The sequence below is a fragment of the Schistocerca piceifrons genome, chromosome 3 (assembly GCF_021461385.2).
Source record: "Schistocerca piceifrons isolate TAMUIC-IGC-003096 chromosome 3, iqSchPice1.1, whole genome shotgun sequence".
Lineage (NCBI taxonomy): Eukaryota > Metazoa > Arthropoda > Insecta > Orthoptera > Acrididae > Schistocerca > Schistocerca piceifrons.
Window position 1 is genome coordinate 891,387,945 of NC_060140.1, and position 23,260 is coordinate 891,411,204.

General features: G+C 42.0%; 1 protein-coding gene and 1 non-coding gene across 2 annotated transcripts in view; one reads left to right on the forward strand and one right to left on the reverse strand.

Moving 5' to 3' along the window:
• The window catches only part of LOC124789526 (orcokinin peptides type A-like), a 417,616-nt gene that overhangs the window by 99,917 nt on the left and 294,439 nt on the right, over nt 1–23,260 (reverse strand). The window lies entirely within an intron of this gene.
• On the forward strand, nt 22,619–22,691 carry Trnaa-cgc. Its single transcript has one exon. It is a non-coding gene; the product is annotated as a tRNA-Ala (tRNA).

Below are 23,260 nucleotides of genomic sequence, written 5' to 3' on the forward strand. Positions count from 1 at the left end.
CAGTAGAGCCGTGTTCCGGGGGTGAAACAGGGAGGAGGGGGAGCGGTTGAGTAGGGTATTAGTGCAAAGGAAGAAGGTCGCCTGATTGTGTGCAATCATGTACCTCCTTCACAGACCTTCAAACTGAAGGCCAGTCAGGTGAATCCCCAATCTATCCATCTCACTACGTTACAAAAAGCAACTACAGGGTGTTTCACTAAGTTATAATTACGTTCCACAATGTGCGCCATGAATCACTGGTGACACACTGTGAAGACATGTCCGGGGAATGTCTATTTTCCACACAGTGAGTTACCGCTGTATGGAACACATTTACAGGGTGTATCCCTGAAGAGTCCTAAGGCACATTTTCTCTGTCGATTTCTTCAGATGTTTATAATTTCTTTTTTGCTGTGCGCAGATGGAGTTAGCCCAAACAGTTGCCGCTCATCACGTCCCTCGTGGACGAAAAGCGTCGGTTTGTTTCCAAATACGCCCAAAATGACTTTTGAAGCGGAATTTTATCTGCGCATCCGACAGAGGGGTCCCAGATTTATGAAGGTGGTATCTTTTCCCGAAAGAACAGATACCATTGATGACCGTGCAACTTCTCTAGAATGAAATGATAATTAAATCGACACCCTAGCTGCAAGCAGGCGTTGATATACATCATTGGGGACATGTTCAAAGTATGTGCCCCGACCTGGACTCGAACCCGGGATCTCCTGCTTACATGGCAGACGCTCTGTCCATCTGAGACACCTAGGGAACAGAGGATAGTTCGCCTGCCGGGACTTATCCCTTGCTCGCACCCCGTCAGACCCACATTCCCAACATGTCCACACCACTACCTCCGTAGTGCGTTTGATAGATGATTGTCCATCACACTCATTACTCGTGGCAGATTAATCTACTAAGTCCCGTACGAGTTGGGGCATAGCGCGTGCGTTCGCACAAAAAGGTCAATGTCCGGGTGACCATATTTTAACTATATATGAAAGCAGTATGAGCCCTCGGTGGTACACATGGATAGAGCGTCTGCCATGTAAGCAGAAGATCCCGGGTTCGAGTCCCGGTCGGGGCACACATTTTCAACTTGTCCCCAATGATGTACAGGGTGATTCAAAAGGAATACCACAACTTTAGGAATTTAAAACTCTGCAACGACAAAAGGCAGAGCTAACAAGGGAACCTCTCCATCCCACCCCCCTCAGATTTAGTTATAAGTTGGCACAGTGGATAGGGCTTGAAAAACTGAACACAGATCAATCGAGAAAACAGGAAGAACTTGTGTGGAACTATGAAAAAAATAAACAAAATATACAAACTGAGTAGTACATGTGTAAGATAAGCAACATCAAGGACAGCGAGAGCTCAGTAGCGCCGTGGTCCCGTGGTCAGCGTGAGCATCTGCGGAACGAGAGGTCTTTGGTTCAAGTCTACCTTCGACTGACAATTTTAATTTTTTATTTTCAGACAATTATCAAAGTTCAGGCACACACACACACACACACACAATCAACTTCGCTCTGCAAAATTCCAGGACAAGTCAGATTTGCTTGGACATATGCAAGATTTGACGGTCTACACATGGAAAAATTTGAAAGCGTTAAAAACATATGTTTTCACAGAGCACAGGGAAAACTGTGCGACTGTGAAACTGTTGCATTCATTTGTTGCAGTTTATGTGACAAACTCTTATGTTTTCATCACTTTTTTGGGAGTGATTATCACATCCACAAGAAAACCTAAATCGGGCAAGGCAGAAGAATCTTTCTACCCATTCGCCAAGTGCACAAGTTAGGTGGGTCGACAACATATTCCTGTCATGTGACGCAAATGCAGTCAACAGTGTCGTACAGAATATATCAGACGTGTTTTCCTGTGGAGGAATCGGTTGACCTATGACCTTGCGATCAAATGTTTTCGGTTCCCATTGGAGAGGCACGTCCTTTCGTCTACTAATCACACGGTTTTGCGGTGCGGTCGCAAAACACAGACACTAAATTTATTACAGTGAACAGAGACGTCAATGAACGAACGGACAGATAATAACTGCGAAAATAAAGAAATTAAAATTTTCACTCGAGGGAGGACTTGAACCAAGGACCTCTCTTTCCACCTCTACTCACGCTAACCACGGGACCCCGGCGCTCCTGATCTCCCTTTGCATTTGATGTTGCCTATGTTTCACATAGACTACACAGTTTGTATATTTTGCTTATTTTTTCATAGTTCCACACGACTTCTTCCTGTTTCCTCGATTGATCTGTGTTCAGTTTTTCAAGGCCTATCCATTGTGCCAATTTATAACTAAATCTGAGGGGGGTGCGATGGGGAGGTTCCCTTGTAAGCACTATCTGTCGGCGAATTAAGGGAGCTATAAAGTTTCATTTAGTTGTACATTTGTTCGCTTGAGGCGCTGTTGACTAGGCGACAGCGTCAGTTGATGCTAAAATGGCGACCGCTCAACAGAAAGCTTTTTGTGTTATTGAGTACGGCAGAAGTGAATCGACGACAGTTGTTCAGCGTGCATTTCGAACGAAGTATGGTGTTAAACCTCCTGATAGGTGGTGTATTAAACGTTGGTATAAACAGTTTACAGAGAATGGGTGTTTGTGCAAAAGGAAAAGTTCTGGACGGCCGAGAACGAGTGATGAAAATGTAGCACGCATCCAGCAAGCATTTGTTCGCAGCCCAGGAAAATCGACTCGCAGAGCTAGCAGAGAGCTGCAAATTCCACAATCAACTGTATGGAGAGCCCTACGAAAAAGGTTAGTTATGAAGCCTTATCGTCAACTACCCGAGGCGATGGATCGGCCGCCAGGCAGCCCGTGACAGAGCACTTCATCACTGGCCTCCAAGAAGCCCTGATCTTACCCCCTGCGATTTTTTCTTATGGCGGTATGTTAAGGATATGGTGTTTCGGCCACCTCTCCCAGCCACCATTGATGATTTGAAACGAGAAATAACAGCAGCTATCCAAACTGTTACGCCTGATATGCTACAGAGAGTGTGGAACGAGTTGGAGTATCGGGTTGATATTGCTCGAGTGTCTGGAGGGGGCCATATTGAACATCTCTGAACTTGTTTTTGAGTGAAAAAAACCTTTTTAAATACTCTTTGTAATGATGTATAACAGAAGGTTATATTATGTTTCTTTCATTAAATACACATTTTTAAAGTTGTGGTATTCTTTTTGAATCACGCTGTATATCAACATCTGTTTTGCAGCTAGGGTGTCGATGTAATTATCATTTCAGTCCCAGATTTGCCGAGTGCGATATTGGTTTTGTTGATGTGAATTAAAAGCGACATTAAAACGCGTAAGCGTAACCAGTACTACAGCAGCGCTACCAAAGTCCTGGCCCTCGCTGTTTAGTCGCTGCTTGTGGACTGGTTCGCGTTTTACTTTCCCTGTTAATTCATATCAACAAAACCAATATCGCACTAGGCTAACCTGGGACCACCTGTCGGATGCGCACATAAAATTTCACTTCAAAAATCATTTGGTTCGTAAGAGGCAACAAACCGACGCTTTCCGTAAATCATGGGCGTCGCATGAGAGACGTGATGAGCAGTATTTGTTTGGGCAAATTCCATCTGCACACAACAAAAAAGAGACAGCAAGTATCTACAGAAACACCAGGGGAACTGGACCTGACGATTCATAGGAGAGCCACCCTGTATGGATTACTAATAATATTAAACGCAAATAACGCATGTGGACAGAATATATGCAAATCTCTGCACATGTTCTACACTGCTAGAAGGGAAATTGGTTCTTAGTCATCCTGTGCGGTAGCTGGAGTGCTGTTCCACGAAAGGCAACTTCCTCCCCCCTCCCCCCCCTCCCCCCTCCCCCCCCCCCACCTTATCACAAGCGGTGTTCGATTTTCGGTTTACAGACCCCAGCATTTCCTGTTCCGTTCATTTGTGGGAGTAGACATAATAACTGAGCTCTTGTTTGTATAGTGCAGGTATTTTCATTTTATGAAGTGAGCACTTATACGCAGTTGTTAAGTGAACTATTGTGTATGAAAGCTCAGCAGCTGGAGTTGTCAACTGTCTACCACTCTGAAGAGCCTGTTCGAAGTATGACATGCTGTCAGAGTGTATTAGACTGTCGATTTCATTATCTCTACTGACACTGGCTGGAATACTTTTCGCAGCACGAGGGGTACGAAATGCATCACCCCAGCCTCAGCTCTCTCACCATCTGAAGAGGCCCGCAGACTTAAATTACCTCCCTCTGCGACAAAACTTGACATATTTCTACGTAAGTGAAGCAACGCATTACAGCAGATTACTGTTCTACACTTTAACGTTAGATCCATTCCACCAGACACATTCTCATCCCTTTTCCACGATATATTGTCTACTCGTGGTAAGTGGCTTCACTCAGTGCTACTTACTCAATGGGTGCCAGTAATTCCTATGTGGTAAACACTTATGCAGTATACAAGTAACACAATTAATGGTGAGAGAAATTCAGTAACTTTCTGGTCACTCATTAATTCACCACCAAGTGAGTACAACACAATTGTGCAGCTTTACAGTATGCTATCAATGATAGACAGCAGCAAGGGGTCACATTTGCCAATCCAATCGCTTTCCCATCAACAATACAGAGGTCGCCGACAGCATCAGACAAATTATACACTTCTCAGCAATTGTTTATAGTAATGTAGTTTACATAAAAGCTCACTTCACAATTAAAAACACGTATACTCATTCAATAAACTGAAAATAACTCCACTACATAAACAAGTACTCAGGGAAATTGTTTTGTCTACTCAAATAGGAGAACAGGACAGGAAATGCTGGGGAGGTACAATATGTGAACTGAAATGCGAACAATCCTCTTGGTAGAAGAAGTCGCCTTTCCCAGGAGAAAGCTGGCATACAACGATGACTGAGAATCAATTTCACCTCCAGCAATGGAGAATGTAGCCAGAGGTTTACGTAGGCACTGTCCATATGCGTTTCTGTCCATGTAGTGTTGCACTTTGTGGGAAATAAACACACTCCGGACATGTCTGACTACTGCATCGCCAGAGATTCATAACGTGCGGTGTGGAGTATCGGAGTAACTTTGTAAGACATCCTGTTGTCGCTTCTTGTAACATAGTGGGGCAGAGAGAGCGGGGATACACTTGCTCGCCCTTCAGTTTGCAGACCTATGCAGGAGGGAAGTGCATGAACACAATGCGGCGACCTGCTTCCCTTGCACTTCTCCCGCAGAAATTTGCCCCCTCCACGCTGTTACACCCATGGAACAGTTCCCACCATTAGGTTATACTGCACTTAGATGTGACACACAAATTTTATATCTCTTTTTAAGCCACTTCATTCAAAAATAAACATAAATTTCAGACGTTATAACAATATTTCTAGTAATTGTAATTTTTACATTCCCCGCATCTCGAAAACTGTTAGACTTAGAGAAAAAATGAATGTAACCTTTCTTGTAGGAAATTCACTGTATTTATTTTGTACTCTGAAACATTTCCACTAGAATCAGCGGTTTTCGAGTTATTCGAGAAAGACACAAAACAGTGATCCTTAAGCGCATCCTCACTCCAGACCTTACACCTTTTCACTCAGGATTTTATGTTCTTCAGATCACTCCCTCCAAGCACAACGCACAATTTTCCTTTTTTGGTCCTCGTTGACTGTGCTTTCCAGCCTTTCCTCGGACTCGGTGGAGGACTGGAGCTAGAAGAGCAACAGGTGTTTGAGTTACGCGCAACAGATGTGCCGACCTATTGTCCGCAACAGGTGGCAGCAGCGGTCTCTACCTCCGTTGTCGAAACACAAGCGGGAAGCGTTGGCAGTACGAGGAAGTTGAAAGCTTTGTCTCTCATTTACCTGCAGTATATTCCAGATGGTGCACAAGGTCAATTGGAGGAAGCTGGAGCCAAGTACCGATAGCAGCATTTTTGATGGAAGCATTTCGGCATCTGGAAAACGTGTTTAGTCCTGCACTGCAATACTGGTTGAATTTCAAGAATTTGTTAATGAATCTGAGATCTCCTTAAGATCTAAGAGGACTTCGATACCTTCTCGTGTTATTACTACCACGAGGGATTACAGGATATGGTTGTCGAAACGAACCAAAGGCCTCTCTAGGTATTTACGAATGAAAGACTTTTAAGAAACCAAGAAACGTTACGATCTAGACATTGCAAACTATGCTGTGCAGATATTTTAACACTGCAAGAAACCCGAAAGAGGAGAAAATGACCAGTAATACAAAGCATCGAGTTTCTCACTGAACGAGCAATATGATGTCACACAGGGAAGTCTATCTGTATGACAAACACACTAACAATCTGTCCTTCACTATCGAACTTAAGTCTAATAATGTAAAATCAGTCTGCCAGAGACCACCATAAAATTTCAGCGTGGCCAAGACGGATAACTATGACAGTTGAAGAATAAAGATGGTTCTCTGTGGCATCAGTTGCACTGTTATCACCTAGGGCTAGAATGCTACTGATAGCACCTCGTAGCAGCTCCGACATTGAGTGGAGAGAGGACCAGTAACTTAAGTCCATCTTTCAGTAGTAGCGTTGGGCTGCATGAGTATATTCATCTTTGATCAGCTGGTTCAACATGTAGCAAGGTGGTAGTCGACCCAGGCCAAAAGACGAGGCACCATTCCTCTTGCGGTGTTATCAAAGTCGTGAGACAACAATGTATTTTCTTCCAGCGATGAATGCCAGTAGACCAGATGGAATGGGTTTATAAAAGTTGGATCAAGAGAACGTTAGGTTTCAGTCACTATCCTAAAACTACAAAACGTTTTCCCAATTGATGAAGAAAATCTCGTACAGACACACGGGCAGAGCGTTTCATTGCAGGTCTGGCTAGGGACAGTGATAGGTACTGAATGACCATCGGAAGTTCATTGACGACCTTTTAGCAGATGATAGAATATAGAGAAAATTATGAGAGCTCTGAGCGAAGCAAAGGCAGAGACAGGGAGAAGTTATTATCGATACTACGTCTCAAATAAAGTAGTTACCTGGAAGTTTCACATCAACCTCAACAATGACTAAAAGAGAACTTCTTATAATTTCTTACAGTTCAATTCATTCCTTAGTAGATTGCCCATCAGTCGCTGTTAAACTGTAAAAGCAACCAAAAGATGAGCAAGAGAACGATTGTGAGTGTGCCAGTAACACACTTGGATCTCTCCTTAATGGGACTAGGAACAGCCATACACCAGAAGAAAGAGGAAGTGAAGAGCCCAGATAACACCAGGGCAGAAAAAATAACAAATTTAAGATTAGTGGCAAAGAACTGGATGACCCAGTCGATGAATAACTGCCTCGGTCTTCCCAAAGATTTTTTGGAAGACGTCTGAGGTTGCACTGCTAAAGCTTGGGAAAGAACCCAACGAACCTAAGAACTTTCACCGATCTCTTCTGTGTCATCTTCACAGACCCTTCAAGAGAGTGGTTTGCATTACGAGTGAATCTAGTACTGACGAGCATTTAATTCTTGAACAACGATATTCCATGTTTGGTAGGTTGTGATGTGACAAAGTATATCACGGATGAATCCAAGAAAAAAAATTAGGCACCAGGGCTGCTTTCAACCTGACTCTTGCCTAGACACGAGCCACTATGAGACACTTCTAAGGAAAATCTTCAGTCTGACAACAGATTTCCATGTCACTAGCCTAGTGAAGGACATGCTCCAAAACGGAAAGTTCTGTGTAACACTTCAATTCAGGAAGAATTTCTAGAGGAACTAGAAGAACAGCCGCGACAAGTGAACTGTCCTATCGTCTATAGTCTGAAACATTTATACAATCGACAATACAAATCCTCAAAGAATATGTCGATTCATCAGTAATGATCATAAAGGAAGAATTTCTCAAAGTAGAACTTTTGAAGAACCGAAGTGCAATTGACATCCTAGAAAATGTCGCTGTATTCTTAAAGAGAACCATCACACGGCAAACACCAGAAAAACCAAAGTCTAGTTTTCCCCTATGCAACAAGCCCAGAAATTATCATCTTACTGTCACATGGAGAGAAGTGAATATGAAGCACAATCTAAAACTGACATAGCTCAAGCTCGCGACCTCTTACAAGAAGCACTGCGATTACCTAAAAGGAAGCTCCGGCAGAATGAAGTGAATATTTAAAATTTTGAACTCAAAGGCGAACCAGTCCAGTCCTTCAACAGACGACAGAATAAGCTTTGCATCAGTAGAATAGCCAATACTGACGTGGAGGCTTCTAAGCCCATATAAAGCCCGTCAGTGTCGCACTCAATGAAACTGTCACTGGCGACCTCAGTAAGCAGGTTCTACCATCTTACCGTCATTGCTTATAAACATGTAATAATAGCCATTAGTGGAAAGCATGAAAAGTAGAAGCACATGTCCAACTGCAGCCATTCCGTGTACAATCATGACATCACAGATTAAGGAACAGTGTAGTCCAGAGAAACGGACTGTGGATGTTACCTTAATAGCCAGACTTCACCTTTGGAAGGAGTCACTCACGAAAGATTCAGAATTCATTACACAAGGAAAGAATGGTAGGAGAATCGACTTATCATACGCCAATCGGAGAACACACAAAAGGTTGACAACTCTGGTTTCTTGATGTGCGAGCAACATAGCCAAACAGTGTCACTCTGACAACGATAAGTGTAGCTCTGGACAAATACACTCTCTGGAATACCTTCGTTGTCCACATCTAGATTAAGGTGTCTGTTATAAGATATGATTTTACTAAAAGACTTTCCAGTTTCATTTGCACTTACAAGGGTTCTTCTGTCTCTGTACTTTAGCTCCAGTTTTCTGAGGACTGCGAATATACATACATGAAACAAAGCTTTCATCACCTCGGTTCCGAGAGTTCCGGAACTGTACAGAAAATTGGAACAGAGATCAACATAAACATCATTTCTGCCATTTCTATTGCTCATGAAAACCAGACATTACATGTTGTACCACCATACAGCGAGACTTCCAGAGACGGTGATCCAGATTGCTGTACACACCGGTACCCCTAATATCCAGTAGCACGTCCTCTTGCAGTGATGCATCCCTGTATTTGTCGTGGCATACTACCACAAGTTCATCAAGGCACTGTTGGTCCATATTGTCCCAATCCTTGACAGCGATTTGAAATAGATCCCTCAGAGTGGTTTGTGGGTCACGTCGTGCATAAACAGCCCTTTTCAATCTATCTCAGGCATGTTCTATAGGGTTCATGTCTTGAGAATATAATGGCCACTCTAGTCGAGCGATGTCATTATCCTCAAGGAAGTCATTCACAAAATGTGCACGAAGGGGGAGCGAATTGTCGTTCATGAAGATGAATGCCTCGCCAATATGCTGCCGATATGGTTACACTATCGGCCGGAGGATGGCATTCACGTATCGTACAGCCGTTACGGCGCCTTCCATGACCACCAGCGGCGTACGTCGGCCCCACATCATGCCACCCCAAAAACAGCAGAGAACCTCCACATTGCTGCACTCGCTGGACAGTGTGTCTAGAGGCGTTCAGCCTGACCGTGTTGCCTACAAACACGTCTGCGACGATTGTCTGGTTGAAGGCATATGCGACACTCATCGGTGAAGAGAATGTGATGGTAATCCTGAGCTGTCCATTCAGCATGTTATTGGGCTAATCTGTACCGCGCTGCATGGTGACATGGTTGCAAAGATGGACCTCGCCATGTACGTTGGGTGAAGTTGCGCATCACGCAGCCTATTGTGTACAGTTTGAGTCGTAACACGGCGTCTTGTGGCTGCACGAAAAGCGTTATTCAATATGGTGGCGTTGCTGTCAGGGTTCCTCCGAGCCATAATCTGTAGGTAGCGGTCAGCCACTGCAGTAGTAGCCCCTGGGCGGCCTGAGCGAAGCATGTCATCTTCAGTTCCTGTCTCTCTATCTCCATGTCCGAACAACATCGCTTTGATTCACTCCGAGACGCTTGGACACTTCCCTTGCTGAGAGCCCTTCCTGGCACAAAGTAAGAATGCGGACGCTATCGAACCGCGATATTGACCGTCTAGGCATGGTTGAACTACAGACAACACGAGCCGTGTATCTCCTTCCTGGTGGAATGACTGGAACTGTTCGGCTGTCGGACCCCCTCCGTCTAATAGGCGCTGCTCATGCATGGTTGTTTACATCATTGGGCGGGCTTAGTGGCATCTCTGAACAGTCAAAAGAACTAAGTCTGTCACGCAATATCCACAGTCAACGTCTATCTTCAGGATTTCTGGGAACCGGGGTGATGCAAAACGCTACCTTTTTCCTTTATGAAACGTAACTGACATTTGTCTAGTACCTGTTCAAATTTTCTTTCTGGTGTTCTAAATAAAGGATATAAAAATACTACGCGCAGAAGATTTTAGAGTGTTCAGAGGAGATAAAAAATTTCAGACAGTGTACCTCTTCCCCATTAGACAGTAATTACACTGAGTTTACCGCGATTTATAATGGATCCCGGGATGTTACTAAAGGGAGACATGGCTCCTAATAGTCAATGCATGCTCTGCTGACTACTAAATCCTTGGACTTGCAGAGCAGGCACTGTCGTGCGTGTTGATCACACAACGTATTAAAAAATATGTCCCGCCTTTTGTAATGTCCAGAGGACCATCACACATCGCGGTGACTGCAGCGTGATTATTGTCTTTGAACTGTCATTTCTATTAATCTCCTTTTGTATTTCTTTCAGTTACCTTCCCTTCCATTCTGTAGAAGCTCTTTTCATGCACTGTAGAAGTTCTTTCGAGCTATGCTACTTGGCAGTGACACATCGTGCGAAAGTTGTTTAGCTACAAAATAGCAGGTCAGCAACTGGAAGCAGTTAATTCCATAAATTATCTGGGAGTACGCATTAGGAGTGATTTAAAATGGAATGATCATATAAAGTTGATCGTTGGTAAAGCAGATGCCAACTGAGATTCATTGGAAGAATCCTAAGGAAATGCAATCCGAAAACAAAGGCAGTAGGTTACAGTACGCTTGTTCGCCCACTGCTTGAATACTGCTCAGCAGTGTGGGATCCGTATCAGATAGGGTTGATAGAAGAGATAGAGAAGATCCAACGGAGAGCAGCGCGCTTCGTTACAGGATCATTTAGTAATCGCGAAAGCGTTACGGAGATGATAGATAAACTCCAGTGGAAGACTCTGCAGGAGAGACGCTCAGTAGCTCGGTACGGGCTTTTGTTAAAGTTTCGGGAACATACCTTCACCGAAGAGTCAAGCAGTATATTGCTCCCTCCCACGTATATCTCGTGAAGAGACCATGAGGATAAAATCAGAGAGATTAGAGCCCACACAGAAGCATACCGAGAATCCTTCTTTCCACGAACAATACGAGACTGGAATAGAAGAGAGAACCGATAGAGGTACTCAAGGTACCCTCCGCCACACACCGTCAGGTGGCTTGCGGAGTATGGATGTAGATGTAGATGTAGATATCCCTGTGTTTTGCGCACCATGTATTATTCACATCATATGACATGATACGAGGGAATGGGAATCACTGTTGACAGTTGATGGTTGGAGTGCTGCCACATTATCTACGAATCCAGTAATACTGGCAACTGATGGGTTATGCATGGAGATCGTATCAACCTGTACAGCACCAAAACAGCCTGTAGATGACGCAATGAAGCGCTGAAACTGGTAGCGACAAAATAAAATAAAATCATAAGGACGGCTGTAGGTGTTTTTATTTTTTGTCGCGATAGTGAACGGCTGTCGTCTCAGAGACGTCCTGCTAAAAGGATGGACATACAAAAGCTAACATTTTAATGTGTAACTGCCATTCTCTCTTGTAATTCAGGCCTCCAGCTGTTGAGTAGCCTGAAGTTGCGTGTGGCCGTCTGCCGACAAAAAAATGAGTTCCTTCTTAGTAAGGCCTTCAGCTGTCAGTGTAGTAAAATGTTTTAAAATGATTGTTGAAGAGTTTTTTTTAAATAAGGTGTATGTGTTTTCTATGCAGCCAACGGTAACTGATTAGGCCCCGTCCACGCCTTTCCTGCTTTCCCTAAGTCCCACGTCTCACACTTCTCCGCAGCCTTCATTCACCTCTGTCATTTCTGGCTTATGGTACATCACTGTTGCCTCGGCGCCGGTTTTGGGTAGCGCCAGTTTGCCACGCGCAGTATACATTAAACACGGCGGCCCGCGACCAGTAACAAACTCAGACGTTTTGGAAATGGTTCCATCCTTGGCCCGACAGCCAATGATCATGCCCTTTTGGACGCCGGATAAATCGTTCCGTTTCCGCATTACGACAACGACTCCACTGCTGCACTGTTTTCGGCGTCCCCCCCCCCCCCCCCCCCGCGCCCTCCGATTACGCTATATATAGCTGCCACTGCTAGTGCAGCCACCTGGTTATTGCACGGTGTCGTCGAACATGGTCACATTAATGTGACTGGACGATTTAGAACCAATACCTGGAGGTTAACCCCATTTACTCACTGTTATTATTGTTGTAATTATTATTACATTATTCACCATTTCACGGGCTTAGTGAGGTAACTCGTTTTGGTATCTATATTCTTGTCCTTTTTATTGTTATGAATAGTACTACTGTTTTTTTATCAGTCTGATTTGGAATTTCCCTCTTTATTTAATTGCTTGTGATTACTCCCTTGCAGAACTGATGATTTATTTGATTAGGCTATTGTGAGAATCGTCTGCTGCTCAGCACGATGTGTGCATCTTTAATGAGCACTAATTTGACATGTACTTTCTTTTCCCGATAAATCAGAATGCAAACATTTTCGTGTCGGTATAACAGGTAACACGAAAAGTGAAAGAAAAGAATCGACATTGTTCTAGCGAAAGCAGGTGGGGTATTTGAGAACCGGTATTTGGGTAAGACTGTGGCAGTTCTGTTACCTCCGTCGTGTATGGATCATAAGAATAACGTAAGGTAGGTTAGGACGCATACCTATGTATACAGACAGTAATTTCTCCCTCGCTCAGTACGTGAATCATAAAGACAGAAATTTGTTAATATTACCACGAAGAACCATGGACCTTGCCGTTGGTGGGGAGGCTTGCGTGCCTCAGCGATACAGATAGCCGTACCGTAGGTGCAACCACAACGGAGGGGTATCTGTTGAGAGGCCAGACAAACGTGTGGTTCCTGAATAGGGACAGCAGCCTTTTCAGTAGTTGCAGGGGCAACAGTCTGGATGATTGACTGATCTGGCCTTGTAACACTAACCAAAACGGCCTTGCTGTGCTGGTACTGCGAACGGCTGAAAGCAAGGGGAAGCTACAGCCGTAATTTTTCCCGAGGGCATGCAGCTTTACTGGAGATCTGCATCAAACCAGTCTCAGAAATGAAGACCACAACAACAACAACCTTCCGCTATCCACCGCACAATCATTTGGCGAGTACATACGTAAATGTTAGCTTAATGATGATGAACGTCACAGCTGGGGTGCGTCAGCAACATGAGCAGCCTAAGCACGCTGGTACATGTGTTCACATGTAAGTGGAAGAATACGTTTAAGTATTCGTAATTGTGTGGCTGCCTGATCTATCACATCTATACCCAAAGGAACCTCTTTAATATCTTCTAGATGGTTGTGTTTGCTGTGCGAATTCTCTGGCGTGTATCCTTAGATTTGTGACCCATTAGAGATAGCATGGCTAGAGATACCAGGGAAAATCTACCAGCATTTGATTATGTTTCATCTACAGCACATGTAGATGATTATGTCGTATAGACTCTTCTGACAGGGTAACAGGATATTTGAGAATAGCTTGCGTGGTGCTAGAGAGACTCTCAGAGGACACAAACTGTTCTCGGAAGGCAGAGATTAGAATATATCGAACGAATATTTAAGACGAAGAGACTGGCACGGGAGACCAGTTCGTAGAGGACGCATGAAGGCGGCCAGAAGGCTGATTGGTAACCAGCTGGCGTTCTCAATAATTTGACTCGACTAAGTTCGTCAAACAATTCCAACTGAAGGAGTCAGCAGAAGAAAGTGCTAACCTTCTGTTTAGTAGGTATGGCCCGTTTTTATCTGGTGTGCTTTCGAATGTAGCACATCCTGTTAACAAATAGACTCATATGTGCTGCTAGACAATGCTACCTACAATATAAATTACTTTGTGTTATTGCATATAACTGAACATATAATACACAGTAACTCAAAATATGCTCTAATGGGTTCACACTTTCTTCCGCCGACCCTTTCAATTTTCAATTACGTATCGCAGACGTAGATCTTCATAATAACTCTCGCAAGCCTTAAAGTACGGAGTTGGGATGCAGACGTAATTCTTATGTGACGAAATCACCACAGACTCGTTACCGTGCAAAATTTAGGTCACTCATGTCGACATACGGTGGCATATCTGCTAGTGTCCAAACTGTTCATATTGTCTGCTTTCAGTTCTGGGTTTTTCCGCACTAGTTATTTAACGATAAAAGTCTGACTAGCTTTACTGGTTTTAAATAAATAGCAGAAGACGGAGTATTTTTCGCTGAAGCACAATTACGCGTACAATGTAGACTGTTTGTACGAGCGGTGCATTTATTCTGCTAGTATATGCATGTGTGAGTGAGCACGTGTGTGTGTGTATGACAGAGAGAGAGAGAGAGAGAGAGAGCGCAGTTGTTTTTGTCGGTAATTAAATATGCTCGAGTAAGATAAAAAAAAAGTTGAATTAAAAATTAATTTAAATTCTCATCATTCAGAGAGACAGACCGCAAACACTGTGACAGAAGCGAATAAAGCTGAAAATTGTTGTCATAATTTGTTGTGAACCCACACTCTGGATGGACTAAATTGGCGAAGGGCTTCCTTTTACAAACGGTAACCGTTTCAGGTTGTTATGACAAACGTCGTAAATTTTCTTTTTTTTTCGTAATTTGTAAGTGAATCTTATCAGCATTTTGAATACTGAGATAATTTATTGACAAAAATTGAACAGTCTGCCACAAACGCAAGTGTAATGTGCAGCAATTACTTTACACAACTAATAGTTTATTCTAATTATTAAACTAATTTTCCATATTAGGAGCATTCTCACGTCGTTATATCCATTCTAGACACCTGTTGCAGTGACAAAGCGAATCGGTAAAACGTATCAGATTATTCTAATTCAACATGCAATCTAACATAACGCTTTATGGTAATCTTGCGTTTCGTCGAAGAGTGGTGTTTACACAGAAGTGGGTGTGCAGGAAAACGCAGATACTAAATACGTGTGGGTACATGGTCATCATGCTAAATCCAAACTTACGATATCTGATTTTTGTATCGCACACCGCGCGATCGAGCTTTTCCCGATAACATGCTACCTAGACAAAAATGTAAGTCCGAGTAAATTGTGGACGTAAAAATGCCTGAAAGTTTCGGCAAATTCAAAAGAATCGAACTTAACTTCAGAACTTAAATTGGAATCTGTAATTAGTATGGTTCAAAAGAGCTAAATGGTTCCAGAAACCAACAAAATTTTTAATTCTTTTCTGAAGGTCTGTTCATCTCACCAGTGCGGGAAAAATTTCATATATAATGCAGTACAATCGTATGATATAATCTAACAACTGACCACAAAAATAATACACATATTTTAATTAAAAAACTGTTAAAATCATCTAAATAACTTCTGTTAGTCGCATCGCCTGCTATAGTTCTTTAATTGCAGGATCATATACAAAGGTGGCGCGATAGTTAAATGAGAAATTTAATGAGAATTAGAAAACGGTAAAAAAAAGCAGAAAATGTATTTAACTTCGAAGTCATTAGGGTCGGAGCACAAGCTCACATTGTGTCAAGGATGAGAAAAGAAATCGGCCGTGCCCTTTCAAAGGAACCATCCCGGCATTTGCCTGGAGCGATTTAGGGAAATTACGGAAAACTTAAATCTGGATGGCCATACGCGGGTGTGAATCGTGGTCCTCCCGACTGCGAATCCATTTTGCTAACCATTACATCACCTCGCTCGGTGGTAAAAAATAAGACAATTAAATCAGAAAGACAGGGGAGCAAATAATCACATAACTAATTTGACATTGGCTAATTAAAGATACACGGCTTTTCAACTTCGATAGCGTTCGAATTGTCAAAACGGTTCAAATTGGATGGTTGCAAAATGAAACATCCAAAATTCCAAATGGCAGCAGGGGCAGACCGAACACGGTAACAGCATGTAGATAACGGAAGCGCTATTCCATGCACCAAATACAAAGCTGTCACTGTCAGTGACATCCAAGTGAGAAAACTTGTTTTACTTCAAGAAAGCAAAGCTCGATCGAAGATTGGCTAGTCGTTTGTCCAGAAACGAATCGTTCTATATTGTGCAAAGTAAAATCTAAAAGGCGTAAGGAGTTATTTGTGGAGTCGGAATTTCCCTTGTAACAAAGTGGAATATGTTCGGTAACTGGCACCACGTGAGTCTTACACACTGACGCAATACCTTTAAAATAATTCACTGTCTTTTCGTAACTTGTTATGCGGTGGAATGGAAGCTGCTACATATCATAGTGGTAGAAATATGAACCATACACAGCCGATATGGGTCAATGCCTTTAAATAGTTCACTTCATTTTTGTAAAATGTCACTCTGTTGAATAGAAGCTGTCGTATGTCACAGTGATAGGAATATGAGCCATAAATATCCGATATGAGTCCATCGTTGATAATAATCAAAATCCGTTAGTAAGTGCACACGAGCATTTTTGCTTCTATTTACCAGCAACTTATAACCATCACTGAAATATCTTTCCTAATGGTATTAATCGACTTCTCAGTCTACAACCTTTACTATTGCGTACTTTGATTTCTATGAGGATAGTTTTAGGCAGTCCCATGTGTTGGTATCTGTAAATGGAAACGACAGAACAAAGAAAATGAACTTTTTTTCTGGAACATGTGAACTTTATTGCTTTGATTGATATTCAGACTTAAAAAATAAAATCACAAATAATTTTATGTTACTCAAAACTATTACATTATTTAATAAATTATGTTTGAAGCAAAACACGAGGCGTTAAAAATTTTTTCTCAAGACTACAGTCTGCAATACGATAAAAAGCTATTCAGATCGTTTGACAAGATTTCCTCCACCAATCGAATCAATATTTCTGACTAGATTTCCACCTCCAATGGAATCAATGTTTTTTGGGAGATTTCCACCCCCAATGGGATCAATATTTCTTATGAGATGTCCACCTCCAAGACGATCAATGTTTCTAACCAGATTCCCACCCCCAATGGGATCAATATTTCTGACTAGATTTCCACCACCAATAGAATCAATATTTCTTAGGAGATGCCCACCTCCAATACGATCAATGGTTCTAACCAGATTTCCACCACCAATGGAGTCAACGTTTCTGACTAAATTTCCGCCCCCAATAGAATCTATGTTTCTAACTAGATTCCCACCTCCAATGGAATCAATGTTTCTGACTAGGTTCCCACCCCCAATGGAATCAATATTTCTGACTAGATTTCCACCACCAATAGAATCAATATTTCTTAGGAGATGCCCACTTCCAATACGATCAATGGTTCTAACCAGATTTCCACCACCAATGGAGTCAATGTTTCTGACTAAATTTCCGCCCCCAATAGAATCTATGTTTCTAACTAGATTCCCACCCCCAATGGAATCAATGTTTCTGACTAGGTTTCCACCCCCAATGGAATCAATATTTCTTAGGAGATGTCCACCTCCAATACGATCAATGGCCCTAACCAGATTTCCACCACCAATGGAATCAATGTTTCTGACTAAATTTCCACCCCCAATGGAATCAATATTTCTGACTAGATTTCCACCTCCAATGGAGTCAATGTTTCTTGGGAAATTTCCACCTCCAATTGAATCAATATTTCTAATGAGATGTCCACCGCCAATATGATCAATTGTCCTTACCAGATTCCCACCACCAATAGAGTCAATGTTCCTCACTAAATTCCCACCTCCAATGGAATCAATGTTCCTTACGAGATTTCCTCCACCAAGTGAATCAATATTTCTCACTAAGTTTCCCCCACCAATGGAATCAATGTTTCTAACAAGGTTTCCACCTCCAATTGAATCGATATTTCTGACTAGATGTCCACCTCCAATAGAATCAATATTTCTGGGGAGATTTCCACCATCAATAGGGTCAAAGTTTCTGGGGAGATTCCCTCCCCAAATTGGGTCAATATTTCTCACCAGATTCCCTCCTCCTATTGAATCAATATTTCTAACCATATTTTCACTTCCTTTGTGATCAACGCCTGAAGAATCACTGTTGTGATGACTGGTAGATTCTTTCCTGGAGTGCTGGAAGATAGCCTTCAGTGAATCTAGCTCGTCAACGGAGTAATCAGCACCTGTAACAGAAGAAATTTCTCAATTACGGCCTATTGTTTTAATGTTAGTAGCTTCATTTAAAACTCTCTTTTACAGACACTTGATTTGCAATATGTATGTTAATAAAGACATGCCAAAGAATAGGCGTTATATGACTTAAAAAACTGCACAGGAAATAATCATGGAATAATTACGTAATGAATATCTCATGAAGTTGTTATTAGTAATGTACGTTTATAATTGTTGCCTGATTTATGTCGTGGGACTAACTCAATATCAAGTTAAAGTTGTTAATAACACTTTTAAGTCTTACTATGTTTAACTTGAAAAGAGCGAAAGGTACATGTGCTCATAGTCCGGCGCTATAGAACGATCGTACGTTAGTAACAGGAATTTTCTATGCAGTTGCTATGACTATTAATTGGTTCTTTCACTCAGCAAGAAGTTTCTTAGACTTGGATCTCAGGTAAGTATGGGGATCTTATGATAGCAGATGTTCCGAGACAGGTACATGACAGACAGCTGAAGGATGAAACTGAATCAATTATGCATCATTAAAAAAATTACCGTAGGTACGATGAAATTTCGTGTAAGCTTAGTAAGATCAGTACACCATAAATTTGATGTTTACTCAGTCACTTGAGAAATTTTTATCCTCAGGTGGAATCAGTTTCCTGTCAGACTGAAATACTCGTTAGTGAATCTATTTTATGAGAAGGGTAGGAGAGAGACTATAGATGATTACCAACCTATTTCTTTGTTACCAGTGTTTTCAAAAATGTGTGAGAAAGCAGTGTGTAGGAGTGTAGTAGCACAACTCAGAACATATAATTTGCTAATTTGCTATCAGGTTCGCAGTTTATTTTCAGGAATGCCTCACAGTAGTTGAGAACTTCTGTGTGAAATCTGTTATTTATTCGCTCGCTCTCTTACAATTTTTTCATGTTTCATCAATTCCTTAATTCTTTGTTTATAAATAATTTTCTATTCAAAATTTTGTAAACTGTATACTGACTTCTTCCACGACCAAGTAGCTTTTGCCAGCATGGTTCCAGGGAACCTGGTGGATAAATAAATAAATAAATTGTTCATTCTGTTTCTCAAGGTGTTTCTCGTTTATCGCTTCACATCGGGTTATGCCAGCCTTGCTTCTATTAAACTAAATTATTTTCGCATTTATCTTCCATAAACGTGAAAAATGCAACGAATTTCGATCTCATCATAGAGATGAGGGAATAGGGAATGGCTGCCTTAATCATTAATAAATTCACGGAAATTCTGATCTCGTTTTGTAACAGTATCTCCTTAGAACGATCCTTTCTTTGTCTTGTTTATTCTGAGGACAGACAATCATTTGACTGGCAACGGCCGCTAGTACGATTTATAATAGTGGGATGATTATTCTCCTGTAAGCTAATTTTGGAGCTACTATAATCGCATCGTCAGAAGTTGTTTCAATGAAGCCTAATTGGACACCTGTCTTCCTACATCTTTGTAAATGTGGTCGGTTCCCCTTTGCATCCTCTGGATATCTGATGGTTGCGAATGGCTCCAGTGACTGTTCGGCGGCATTACAGTCATGTTAATTTCCAAGTTTTCCGCCTGCTTCCGCGCATTACATTACACTTAAAGCACACTGTTCGCTACTGGTCGTTAAATCAGAGTAGTTGTTGTTGTGGTCTTCAGTCCTGCGACTGGTTTGATGCAGCTCTCCATGCTACTCTATCCTGTGCAAGCTTCTTCATCTCCCAGTCCCTACTGCAACCTACATCCTTTTGAATCTGCTTAGTGTATTCAGCTCTTGGTCTCCCTCAACGATTTTTACCCTCCTCGCTGCCCTCCAATACTAAATTAGTGATCCCTTGATGCCTCAGAACATGTGCTACCAACCGATCCCTTCTTCTAGTCAAGTTGTGCCACAAACTTCTCTTCTCTCCAATCCTACTCATTAACTCCTCATTAGTTACGTGATCTACCCATCTAATCTTCAACTTTATTCTGTAGCACCACATTTCGAAAGCTTCTATTCTCTTCTTGTCCAAACTATTTATCGTCCATTTTTCACTTCCATACATGGCTACACTCCATACATATACTTTCAGAAACGACTTCCTGACACTTAAATCTATACTCGATGTCAACAAATTTCTCTTCTTCAGAAATGCTTTCCTTGCCATTGCCAGTCTACATTTTATATCCTCTCTACTTCGACCATCATCAGTTATTTTGCTCCCCAAATAGCAGAACTCCGTTACTACTTTAAGTGTCTCATTTCCTAATCTAATTCCCTCAGCATCACCCGACTTAATTCGACTACATTCCATTATCCTCGTTTTGCTTTTGTTGATGTTCATCTTATATCCTCCTTTCAAGACATTGTCCGTTCCGTTCAACTGCTCTTCCAAGCCCTTTGCTGTCTCTGACAGAATTACAATTTCATCGGCAAACCTCGAAGTTTTTATTACTTCTCCATGGATTTTAATACCTACTCCGAATTTTTCTTTTGTTTCCTTCATTGCTTGCTCAATATAAAGATTGAATAACATCGGGGATAGGCTACAACCCTGTCTCACTCCCTGCCCAACCACTGCTTCACTTTCATACCCCTCGACTCTTATAACTGCCATCTGGTTTCTGTACGAATTGTAAATAGCCTTTCGCTCCCTGTATTTTACCCCTGCCACCTTCAGAATTTGAAAGAGAGTATTCCAGTCAACATTGTCAAACGCTTTCTGTAAGTCTACAAATGTTAGAAACGTAGGTTTGCCTTTCCTTAATCTATCTTCTAAGATAAGTCGTAGGGTCAGTATTGCCTCACGTGCTCCAATATTTCTACGGAATCCAAACTGATCTTCCCCGAGGTCGGCTTCTACTAGTTTTTCCATTCGTCTGTAAATCAGAGTAAGAAAGAGAAAACACGTTGTGTTAGGGACTGCAACTCGACCGGCGACGCGTGTGTACCTCTGACCTGAGCACGCGATCGCCTTCGCCGTGACGTGGCTCGTTAAGGCAGGCAGCAAGGGGCTAGGCGTGTCGCCAGTAATAATTCAGAGGCCTCGTTAAGCCGGCAGTTCACACTGCAGGCGTGAGACGCCAGCCCGGCCTACCTGTTGGATTCACTGAGATTCACACTCTCTGCAGTGGAATGTCCACTCGTAGTATGACTTCCTTCCGCAATGGGCTTTACTGATTGGTCTCATATTTACTCTGTGTCCGAGTGTTCATTTAAACTAAAAAATATGAATGCATTAATTTTATGTAGTTGCGTTTTCATGTAGGTGAACAATTTTTGAAACTGTTGATGATACAAATTAACAATACTGAATTTTGTTCGAGAGCTTACCGATGTTAGGGCATACAAATACATGTAGCGTCTTCCATTTATCCTGAACACCCCAAATAACTTTTTGTCCAGAACTAAATTAAAAAAAAAGTATGAAGCCTATGTTGTTTAGTTACTAGACCTACTTTAACCAGCATGACTGCTTTTCTTGCATCTTTGATCGTTACAAAGATTTTAACAGCGGTATGTCTATTTTAAGCAGCACCCTTTAATTTTTGTTTAGCAATCTACTTCCTTTGTTCAAGAACTGTTCCAAAATTATCACAATGGACCATTCACGTAATCATGACGTTATTAGAACCGCAAGCCAAAACTGACTGTGACGGCCCTGTACCAGCACACAGTGCTTGTACGCGGGATAACATAACTCGTTCACTTGTTGGAGTTGACAGTAAACAAATGGAAATACACGGGAAATGCGCACTAGTCACTCAATCAACCGATTTCAGTTGATGGTTTGTGTGAGTACATTGTAGGCCTACACCACCAAAGAAAACGTGAAATGCTACTCATCTTTGGAGAATGTAAGTTAGCAGAACAGAAACTGGAACGTCGCTTTCTTATTTACAATGCGGGTACATGTAGTACTGTACTGTAGCATCGTTAAGCGATATGGTGTGTACAGTAAAGGCTGTCCGTAACTAAAAATTGCATCATCATTTCTTTTCATTTATTCTGGTTGAACTGAAGGTGGCTAACTGATATTTACTTTGCTTGTTGTTTCCATTTGCTTACTACCAACTCCAGCAAGTGGACGAGCTACGTTACCACGTACCTGCACTCTGTCAAAGCCAACTCTTTGTTCTGTTTTTAATATGTTTACATGAACGGTACACTGTGACACGTTCCTGAACAGGTCTTGATTACCGAATAAAACATACAGGTTGCAACTGAAAAACGACATTCTGCTGTTTATATCTTTGTAATGATCAAAGGTACAAGACAAGGACCGAGCGAGGTGGCGCAGTGGTTAGCACACTGGACTCGCATTCGAGAGGACGACGGTTCAATCCCGTCTCCGGCTATCCTGATTTAGGTTTTCCGTGATTTCCCTAAATCGTTTCAGGCAAATACCGGGATGGTTCCTTTGAAAGGGCACGGCCGATTTCCTTCCCAATCCTTCCCTAACCCGAGCTTGCGCTCCGTCTCTAATGACCTCGTTGTCGACGGGACGTTAAACACTAACCACCACCACCACCTACAAGACAAGGAATCATGCTGGTTAATGTCACCCTGGAAGCTAAGCAAAATTTGCTTGATGTATTTTTTTTGTTGCTATTTAGAGTGTTCAGGATATGTAGTACACCCTGTACATATATTTCTACATGAATTTAAAATGAGATTAAAGGTCTTTCAGTAACACTTGATCTTCAGTAACAACGTCAAGATTTATCATGTATCCCGAATTAGTTTCGACTGTTAACACGTTTTTGTGACTGACTGACATTCTAAGTAAAACAGCATGGAGGGCATATTGATTCCAGTAGCACGTTTCAGCTCAGGCTTCTATTAAGACTAATTGTGATCGAATCAGAGTTTCGAAGCAAACAAAATTAAATTAAAGAACAGCTCGCTCACAGATAATCACATTAAC